General features: G+C 43.4%; 1 non-coding gene across 1 annotated transcript; it reads right to left on the reverse strand.

The window, feature by feature from the left end:
• Window positions 1-5,565: 5,565 nt before the first annotated feature.
• On the reverse strand, window positions 5,566-5,647 carry Trnas-gcu. Its single transcript has one exon. It is a non-coding gene; the product is annotated as a tRNA-Ser (tRNA).
• Between the last annotated feature and the right edge of the window lie 5,106 nt (window positions 5,648-10,753).

Below are 10,753 nucleotides of genomic sequence, written 5' to 3' on the forward strand. Positions count from 1 at the left end.
CAATATTTGTAATGTCTTCAATACACATTATTTAAGATAACGTATTCCACATTATTAACTACGTAACAAAATTTTATACTTGGTTAGCTCGTAAATATCATATTCCAAAATGTAATTTATAGTGTGTATACGACTTTAACAAATCAGTGTACATGAAATAACGATACTGTTTACTTTCCAAACGTCAGACTTTTGTTTTGTTTTGAACTTGTCCCAAAGTGTACTCTGTCTTTAGAACGTGGGCGGGATTGAGTGAGGTTTTGTGGATGATGCTATCGAATTCTAATAGTTTTCGATATTTAAATCGTATGACAGGGACACTTCTGGAGTGCATGTTAAGATAATAATATATTTTAGATATGGTATTGTCTAAGCAAATTTGGACGCAACGGCTTTTGAGAAATTGTAGAATAGGGTACCGGACTCATTTTTGTTCTTTACTATTATCAAATATTTACATAATATAAATTATAACACAGAAGGAATTATTGAAATCCGGTAAAAAATCAACAAGTTATAAGTCTTTGAATTTCGGTGGAAGGGGTAATTAACAAGAAACAGAAAAGAGACGAAATATCCACATGTGACGTCATCGGGAATTACGACGCGTGCGAAAAAACAGATGAAGCGATATCCCCACATCGCGCCCACTTCTGCACGTTACAATATTTTAAATATGAATTACTCGCTCATTTTTTAACCAATTGTTATGCAGTTTTCGCAGGAGTGCTTCTTTTTCGTATTATTAACCATTACATATAGAATAATGTACAAAATCAAGCATAGGCCGGTCCCATATTCCAAATGGTATACGCAGAGATGCAAGTGGTTCCTCCATTAAATCTTATGTCAGGGATAGTGCTGGAGTGCGAGGTTACATATAACAAAATATTTTAGATGCGGTATTGTTCAAGCAAATTTGGACTCAAAGGGTTTTGAAAACCTGTAGAATTCCAGATGGTGTAGGCAGATATGCAATAGTTTCTCCACTAATTTCTGAGTTTATTTCAGTCACATAGTAATGTGAGTCTGAAAACAAAAACAAGATATGCAATAGGAGATATGTTAAGCTATAAAGTGACTTTATGCCTCACGAAATTTTAATTCAACCAAAAGTTACTTATAATATTGACACAACCTAGAATATATTATTATTTTTGAGCCCCGCATAATCTACCTAGAGTACGGCTTGCTTACATTATCTTGTATATTGCACTAGCCTTTAAAAGTGACTTCACTTAACTTAAAACTATGTTTTCTAGTAATTATTTTATATTATACTTAAGTAAGTAAGTACATCTTACTAACATAAAAACGATTTTTTATGTAGATGTCTGTATCGCATAGAAGTAAACGCAGAAAATGCTGAACTAATTTGAATGAAATTTGGCAGGATAGACCATGTCTAGATTAACATAGCCTTGGTGTTACAGTAATTTGTAGTCTAGAAAATTTAATTAATTTTAAGTTGATGCCGCTGAAGTCCGACAGATGGCGCTATGAGTCGCTCCAGTGATTTAGCGGATTTTTGGTGCGGGAAAGTCTTTGAGCGCGGGTGAAGCCGCGTGCAAGTCCTAGTTCAGTATAAAACACTTAAATGAAAATATAGCATCAAGTAAATTTTCATTTGCACTTAGAGCAACACAATAGGTTAGGTTAGTCAACTACGAACTTACTAATTGTACATACTTAATTGGTTTTAGTTTGTTTTTTTTTTTACCTAGTTTAAAGTATAAACTTATCTACAATTTTAGCTAATTACATTGTGCGTCTTGGTACGGTTATTTCTATGAAAGTATGTAGCAAAATATGTGAGAAAATTGTACCCCAACAGTTACTTATACAAAATACGAAATTAAATGACAGAATATGGCACTACATTCCCGAAACCATTTTTCACTTGGAAAACGACATGTGAAAATAAGGTGAAAACAAAACAAGTTTCTTTTCTATACGTGGACGGCACTGCCACGGCTCTAACCGAAATATTTCGAAGGCAACCGCAGCAGGAAAGTTACGATTCCAATGGAATTTTAACTAAAAAATTGGTGTAGTGTGACAAGATGTGAAAGGCTTTTCATTATACTGTCTTAACTATAGACAACTGGTTATGGTAGTAACGCAGTCAAACTATTATTATTATTAGTATTATCATTGGTTTTTGCTCCCGATTTCGAACTATTCAAAATCTTTTGGTGGATTAAAATAATCAAAATCCATGTGTATTCCAATTTATAATGTAGCCTATGCTTTGTGTCACTCCTTGGCCAATAAATGTGGTCCCCTGTAATGGCATCGTGGATCATCAATCTCTATTATTTCTTCACAATGGGTATGTCACAAATCCTGCGAAAGACTAAATTCTTCTGTAAGGTTTGCTGTTTAATGAATGTAGATTGGAAAACATCGATACACTTTTACGATTTGTTAAGTTTTTATGAAGAGAACACACAATGCGTTTTATTTTGCAAACATATAATAAAATGTTGAGGTCTCTGATCTGATCTCTGGATCGGGCCTTTGTCCTTTAATATTGGTTTTTTTCCTTCAGTATCAGCTAGGAGTCTAGGATTTATACCCGATATGGTGATAGGCTCATCCCCTATCACATCTTGGGACAGAATACACACGGCGGAAATTGACTGCATCATTTCTGCCTACCCCTTCAAGTATAAAAGCTGTGAGTGTGTATGTATATTATATGAAAAAATTATCGAATTTAAAAAAGGGGCTAAAAACAAGTATTATATTAAACATGTTACATGAAAGTTTATGTCCACATCTAATTCCAATTCCGAGCAGCTCAAATGTTTTCCAAATCAAGAAACTCACACATAGGCCAAGTAAACACACGGTACCCAAATCCTTAGTCGAAAATCATAGTGTTAAACTGCAGGCCTTCCTGGAGCTTGCCAAGTTACGTGTGTCGCCTGGTTTTATTTTTAAGCGAGCATCGAGCGCCCCGTGCGGAATATTTAACAGACTCGTGGAAAGTACACCACGGCTGTATTGTGACAAATACGGCAATTGTTTAAGTATTTTATGTAGATATTCAAACAGGCCTTATTGTTATGAGTAAAGGAATTTTATGAAATATTCATAAAAGTTGTTTAACTTGAAATAGATATAAGATAGAACTTGAATTTTTAAATTTTATTTCAAATCCAATGTTTAAAATATTGTGAAGTATTTAAAAAGCAGCCATAAAATTTGACTTTATAGCTCCTAAACGTAATTAAAGGTTTTATTGACTTCTAAATAAACCATAAACATGCCAGTAATAAATCGCATCTAGAAATTGTTTTCCGAAAACATTGTTATCGCTTTGATCTTCGAGTGCCGCCATAAACATGCAACTAAAACCATTTAACATCAAGTCTCAATTCTTCTTAAACTCATGAGTGGTGTTTCCAAACTTAGCAGAAAGGTGTATAAATATATATTACTTTTGGAGCGGTCTACGTGCCCTGGACATTCGCCAATTTGGCACACTGAGTCCAGTTACATAAACTTAAAAAGCGCCTCGTAGGGTTCGACGTTATGGGGTCATAAATCGGGAATATTTACATAAACTCTGTGGAGTATGCCGTGGCATGCGGTGGTAATCACTGAAGGCTTATTTCATGTGTATTCCTTGTAAAATCTACGTAAGTACATGATTTTATGGATGTCACCATGCCTTAACGAACCTTCATAAAATTATTCCGTCTAAATATTAATTTAGAAATTTTCTATATAAAATCATTATATTCCGCTTTTCCAAAAACCCATTTTTTTCGGAAAGGTACAGACAATTATTTACATTAAAATTCTATTTACTAAGTTAACTTGCATCCTAATGTGAATCTCACCAATGGCCTTCCGTTTCATAGTTGGCTATTCGCAATTGGCACGGAATTCGTAATAATATTGCGCTCGTATTGAATAGATAACTAACACCCATTGTTCTATATTTTTCCATATTAAAAATTACTCAATCGCAGCTCGGAGTTAGGCAGTTGGCGGTGTGATACTCCCGTGCCACGTAAAGCCGTTGGTCCTGAGCTTTATTTCTTCGGTCATGACGGATTGCCGTCTCACCAGACTATGAGAGTGAAGGAGCAGAGAGTGCTCTTGTGTATAGTGCACATACTTGTGCACTATAATACCTTCTGCTTACCTGGCTGATCGCCGTAGAGACTGGCCATCGTGCCGAAATTCGGCTGGAAGGGATTCATTAATTTAATACGAGACAAGTTTATTGTCATTTATCGGGCATGACTGTCTAAATCGTAGTTGTGTTTGAGAGCCGTCCAACTGCTGTTCGTAATGGCGAGCAAGTGCATTACGATTTCAATACCAAAGATAGCTCTTTTTGTGAGACCTCGGTGCCTTTGTTACATTCGAATGGAATGTTGTTGATACCTTATGCTTCACAAATATTATTTTACGAATATATATATTTTTTTCTATGGCTATGAATGATGAGACGAGCTTGCCGTTCGCCTGACAGTAAGAGTTGCGACCGCCCATCAATAGTAGAAACACCTTCCAACACCATGAATTAAAAAGTATTGTTTGGTATTCTACTGCGCTTGCCATCTTGAGATGTTAAGTCAGTTTTCTTCAAACCTGAACACAACAGGGACTACAAAATGCTACTGAGCGGCAGAAATAGACATTGCCGTGGTATCTTGCCAGGCGGACTCTCACAAATGAGAGACCTACCACCAGTGATTCTGCGATTCATAATTAGCGATTCTGGTGCTCTAGAAAAGATTTTGAAGGCATAAACCGTTGTGGTATACTCCCTTTCAGCTTTTATTGAAACCAAACAAACAGCATTAAGCATAATATTATAAACTTAAGGTCATTTATCAGTGCGTTACCAAAATACCAGCAGTACAGTCCGCCTTATTAGGCGTTGTAATAAGTACATGTAACTTTGCCGGGTCACGGATTAAAACGAGCCAGCCAGCGGACCTAGCTTGTACATCCATCCACGAGAGTTAAAAATGCAGTAAAACAACTGTGTAATGTTTTTAGTCGTATCGCATGTATATTTTCTAGTGTGAAATGGTCGTAAATCACGTTGCTGTTTCCTTGGCAAAGTTATGACGCCTTTTGTTGGCAGTTTTTTTTTTTTTTTTTAATCTTTATTTAAGGAGCTTGGTCGTTATTTCACGACTATGTCGCTCCGTACGTCCACTTTTATCCATGCCTACTAATTTTTTATAAAATCAAAATATTTTTAGTAAACCCTTAGCCTCTTCCGATACTGGAATGGACAAAAGTTGGCAGCTTTGCTCTTGGAAAAGAGTATTTCAAGCGGTTTCCGGTAGATGTCGTTATATTGAATTTAAGTCGCACCAGAAATGCAAGTTCATTGTTTGTGAATGTTAAATATTTAATGCTTCGTATCATATTATGATTACCGTGAGTCGTGATTCGTGACGAAGAACTGTAGAATTATGCGAGCATTATCTGTAAAACAAAAAATGTTTTATTCAAAGCATTTAAAATTATGCTGTAGGTTATTAAAATGCATTGTTATAAATCAAATTTGCTTTTGAAAACAAAATATATCGACGAGGATGGGATTCGAACCCACGCGTGCAGTGCACATTGGATTAGCAGTCCAACGCCTTAACCTCTCGGCCACCTCGTCATGTCAGGTTGTCGTGGAAATTGGTAACGGGATGCTCTAAAAAAAATTGCCTTGATAATATAATAGCTTACATTCTTTACGGACTTCTAGTCTGTTACTTGTGTCATTAGAAATTTGTCCTTTCGGTTTATTATTATCTCTAAAATAGTTCTATCGGAGTTAGGTTTTTCAGCCATTTCTCAAATCCCTGCGTTCTAAATCTGCATTCTGAAATGAATATAATTAATATATTAGGGTTTTAATTGCTGAAAATGTATAGTAGATGCCTACTTCAGAAGACATAATCCTGCGTAAAGTACTTGTAAGGAAATTGTACTTTAGTGTTATATTTTTGGAACGTACTCTCCAGTATTGCCGCATTTACATGGGATTAGTGTCAGAATAATTACATTGTAAAACCCATTAAATACTGGCGTAAAACTCAGGACGAACGATCAAAAGTGAGCGTAATTCCATTCTTAAAGCTGACGCGGAATGGCAGGCATTGTTGGGAGTGTCACATGCTTGGTTTATATTATGAGACGGGCTCAACGATCCCTGATTGTATTTATGTCTTCCCTACAGAAGGGAGCTCACGGTATGGCAAATACGGTCAGCAAAAAAATATGTCATGCTTCAGATATTAAAAAAATATAGGTTGTGCTACTGCGGACACATTACCTGGCAACGCGTTGGGTAGAGGCCACCTGACTTGCTGGCGTCGTGCCAAATTGTGCCATACACCCACCCAGTGTCCACACTGGCATAATACTGGAGAGTACCTATGCGTCTTAATTCGTTCGGACGCAATTTGTGATTTTAGCGTTTTTTCAGCGAAATTAATGAAATGAGACTGTTGGGGACTGTATTAAAACTGCCACGGATTTGTTCACTGGTTTATTTTCGAATCTGCTTATCTCGTACTAATTTTCTTATTCTGCCTCGAACTACAAACTACGCATTTTTTGATCCTGTCTTACGTTTGTTAGCCTGGCAAGGGCCGGCTTATACAAACACACCGGTCTTGCGGGTGCGTGCTTTAGGCACTGCGAGCCCTTAAGTGACCATGCTGAGGGCGACCCTCTAAAGGGTCACGACCTCGGCTCAGGACGGCCACTGAGAGAGGATGTTTTGGGGACATCAGCGATTATGGAAACGCGAAAGGAGCGAAAAACGACCTAACCGTCTAACATGTTTACATCGGCGCCCGGGCCGGAATTATCAGAAGGGTCGGGAGGACGGGGACGCGGCGAGGTCCTCGACGGCGAGGACGGAGCAGCGGTCGTGTTGAGTGTTTGAGCTTTTAAGCAGCTCGTGCTTTCTACGTATTGCCAGAGTTATATCGTCCTCTGGATCTGATAAGACTGAACGCGGTCTTCTCCATTTGGCGCGGTCAAATGGAGTGTATTTAGAATTTAGTCGGATTAACGGATTCGGGTGATTGACCGCCTTATCGAAATAGCGTCTGCTGGCCATGTGCATAAAGTGCCTGATGGTCGGCATATCGGTGTCCACGTGGAGGTTGCGATTGCGAACGTACCACGGGGCATCGAGTGCACGTCTGAGGAATTTGTTTTGTAACACCTGCAGACGCTGAAGTCGAGCAGGCGGTATATGCGCGAATACGGGGACGCGTACGTCATGATCGGTCTAACGCACGTAGTAAAGATCCTAATCTTGTTGCGGATAGACATCTTACTTTTTCTGTTTAAGAGCCAGTGGAGCTGGCCCATCGCGAATGCGGCTCGCGCGCGTACCGCATTTACGTGTGGGGCGAAGGTCAACCTCTGATCAAGGATCACACCTAGATATTTGACCTTATGGGTCCAAGGGATGATTTGGCCAGACAATCTAACTGAAGCGTTAGGCGCTTCTTTCTGAAGCTTCCTATGGAATAGGATAGCTTGGCTTTGGAGGGTTGACAGTGATGCGCCATTTGCGAAACCACTCGCCGAGCTGGTCGGCGGCGGCCTGCAAAATGCGCACCACATGTTCCGGTTCTCTACGTGAAGCGTAGATCGCCGTGTCGTCCGCGAAGAGCGCCAGATGGGCGTCTTTGTATTTAGGAATATCGCTAGTATATAGCGAGAAGAGAAAGGTGATAGCGCGGAGCCTTGCGGGACTCCGGCCGAGATGGTATGACGAGAGGAGAGGGTGCCCTCGACACGATATTTGAAACCGCGATTCGACAAAAACTCTCGTATGATGTGCACGAGCTGTGTGGGCACGTTGAGAGTGTACAGCTTGTACAACAAGCCGTTGTGCCACACTTTGTCGAATGCTTTCTCAATATCGAAGAAGAGAGCACCGGTATAGAATCCTAACTTAAATCTGGAATAGACATGCTCCGTGATGCGGAGTATCTGATGCACGCAACTGTGCCTATTTCGAAAACCAAACTGCTCTGGAGGGAGCAGATTGTGGGAGTGAGCTACTATTTTGAGACGGTCGAGGACGATCCGCTCATAAAGTTTCCCTATCGTGCTAAGTAGGCTAATGGGCCTATAAGAGGCCGGTTCTGACGCGGGTTTACCCGGCTTGTGAATTCCTATCACGACTGCTTCTTTCCAGGCCTCAGGAAAGTAGCAGTTCTGGAATGCTGCATTGAGGATGTCAGCAAGAATCTTGACCAGATGCCCCGGTAGCATTTTCAGTAACCTAGTGGGGATACCGTCAGCCCCGGGGCTTTTCGCCTATTTAGTGCCTTGATCAGAGTGACGACTTCTTCGATCGTCACCGGCGCGAGGGGTCGGGGGCGCGTCGACGTCCGGGTCGATTGTTTGAAATGGTCGCGGAATAGGCGGCGAAGGGATCGCGTTCCTACTTTCGACAAAAGTGTCTACCGCAACAAGATGATCGTGGTCTACGGGAATTGTTTCGAGCGAGCATTGAGACTGCAGGGTGGAGGCTAATAATTCCGCTTTCTCGTCGTCGTCAAACGCGGGCGTTGATTCGGACGATTGAGCGGGGAAAAGAGGCCACATCCTTTCTCTTGAAAGAGCGGACCAGCTTCCAAAAGGCCATGTGGGTCGGTTGGATTTCCGACAAGTGCTGCTCCCACCTCGAATCGACGGCGTCCTTTACGCGACGTCTGGCCTCACGTTGGAGGTAACGCGCGAGACGCCGTCGATCCGGGGAGGGTCAGACACGCAGGCCTTTAGTGCTGCGTTTCGCCTCCTCAGCACCCATCTCACGTCATCGGGAAGATGCCCTTGACCGTTGCCGGTCTCGGGCACCCTCTCGGAGCTTTCGCTCAAGACGTGGTGTAGATGGTTGGTGAAGGAGCGAATCGCGCCGGTCGTTTCCTCGCGAGTCACGATGTTGGGCGGAATAGAAGAGAGCATTAGATGAAGTATCGGCGAGTTTGGTGCTCAAGAGCCGCCAATTCGTCGACACTTTCACCCTGTCGTTAGGACCTGTGTCTGAGGGACCGTTATGGGGGCCTAGATCTAGGATCACAGGTCTGTGGTCTGAATCTAACTCGTGTAACACTCGCAGGGAACGCACGTTGAGACATACGTTCCTTACGAGTGCTATATCTAAAATATCTGGTCTGTAACTATCGTCTACGAAGCTATAGTGCGTGGGTTCAGAAGGAACCAGAATGCTCATGTCAATCTCGTCAAGACAGTTTCGAGTACCGCACCCCTACCATTGGTAGAGTTGCAGTTCCAGAGAGTGTTCTTGGCGTTAAGGTCGCCCGCCAGAAGGACGGACTCCCCCATACTAAGTAGGGTTACAAGTTCGTTGGAGTGAAGCTCCTTACTGGGAGAGAGATAGGCCGAGATCAGAGTGATCGGCGGGTGTCCTGTCATAGAAAGCCTGCACACTGAAGCCTCAATGCTGCTCAGGCTTTCGGGGGTCGAGAGGTATGCAATGCAGGGACCTTTTGTAGTAAATGAGAGTGCCACCTTTAGGGCCATCGGTGCGATCGTTTCGCACGAGATGGAAAGTTGGGAGTTTGGGACTGCGTTGGGAGGGTGTGAGGAACGTTTCCTGGAGGAGGACGACGTCCCCTGGATGATCGCGAGCCATGTCGGAGAGTTCGGCTCGTGGGCCGCGTATACCATTAAGGTTGAAAAGCCCACTCTGAGGGAGCGAGGCTTGAGTCGCGATGGGTTATTTCCGTTTGGAGAAGCCATTACGGAGAGAAAATGGATTCCATAGTGAGCTGGAATATGCGCTGTTGCGCGTTATAAATTTGGGCGAAAAGGACTGAGTCAGAGCGACCCAGTGCCTTCATTTTGGACGAGCAGTCGTGGATCAGCGCGTGGAGTTCGATAATCTCTGGGGAAACCAGAGAGAATGAAGAAGCCGCGCCGCTAGACGACGGAGTCGCCGCCACCTGGGGTTTGATGGTGCGGGAGCCTTCGACTTGACTACCTTGGAAGAGGTAGCCTTGGAGGTCGAGGGCGTTGGGACGGGAGCGGGAACAGTGGCCGCCGCTGCTGGTGTTGTGGCCGGGGTGGCGGGAGATCCTCCGGGAGAACCACCGCCCTGGGCCTGGGGACGCGAGTCGGCACGTACCGTGGCGGGAAACCACGGGTTACGTGTCGGGGCTGGGGCCAAAACGAATTTTCGGCCTGAGGGGCCTGTGGCCGGATGGCCAGATTGCCGGCAGTTGGTGCACGAAGGCGGCTCCGTGCACTGGGACCTATCTTTCGGACGCGGGCACTCTGACGTGCCGTGCTCGCCGAGGCACTTGACGCACCTGGCGGGGAGGCGACAGCCACGCGAGTTGTGGCCATACTTCTGGCAGTTGTGACACTGCGCAACCTCGCTAGTCTTATGTGGGGTCTCGACGGTGAAGCCGCCAAGGCCCGAGATGTCGCGAGCTCGTAAAGAGCTTTTACGTCCGCGAGGGTAGCCAAGATGGCGAGGACCATCTCGTACTGTATGCCACGTCGTGACAATCGCGATTTACGGTGCATCCGGTGCACCTCTAGGGCTGCGATGCCCTTGGCCTGGAGGCCTTGTTGGACCTCGGCGGCCGACATTTGGAGGGTATGCCACGGATGACGTACCTATAGCGGCGCTCGTCCGGGAGCGCAAAGGTGTAATATGATAGCGTTTGCTATCTAGAAATTTGGTCAACTCGCGGTGGTCGCTAATTGACCCGGGCTGGAA

The sequence above is a fragment of the Manduca sexta genome, chromosome 18, assembly GCF_014839805.1.
Source record: "Manduca sexta isolate Smith_Timp_Sample1 chromosome 18, JHU_Msex_v1.0, whole genome shotgun sequence".
Classification (NCBI taxonomy): domain Eukaryota; kingdom Metazoa; phylum Arthropoda; class Insecta; order Lepidoptera; family Sphingidae; genus Manduca; species Manduca sexta.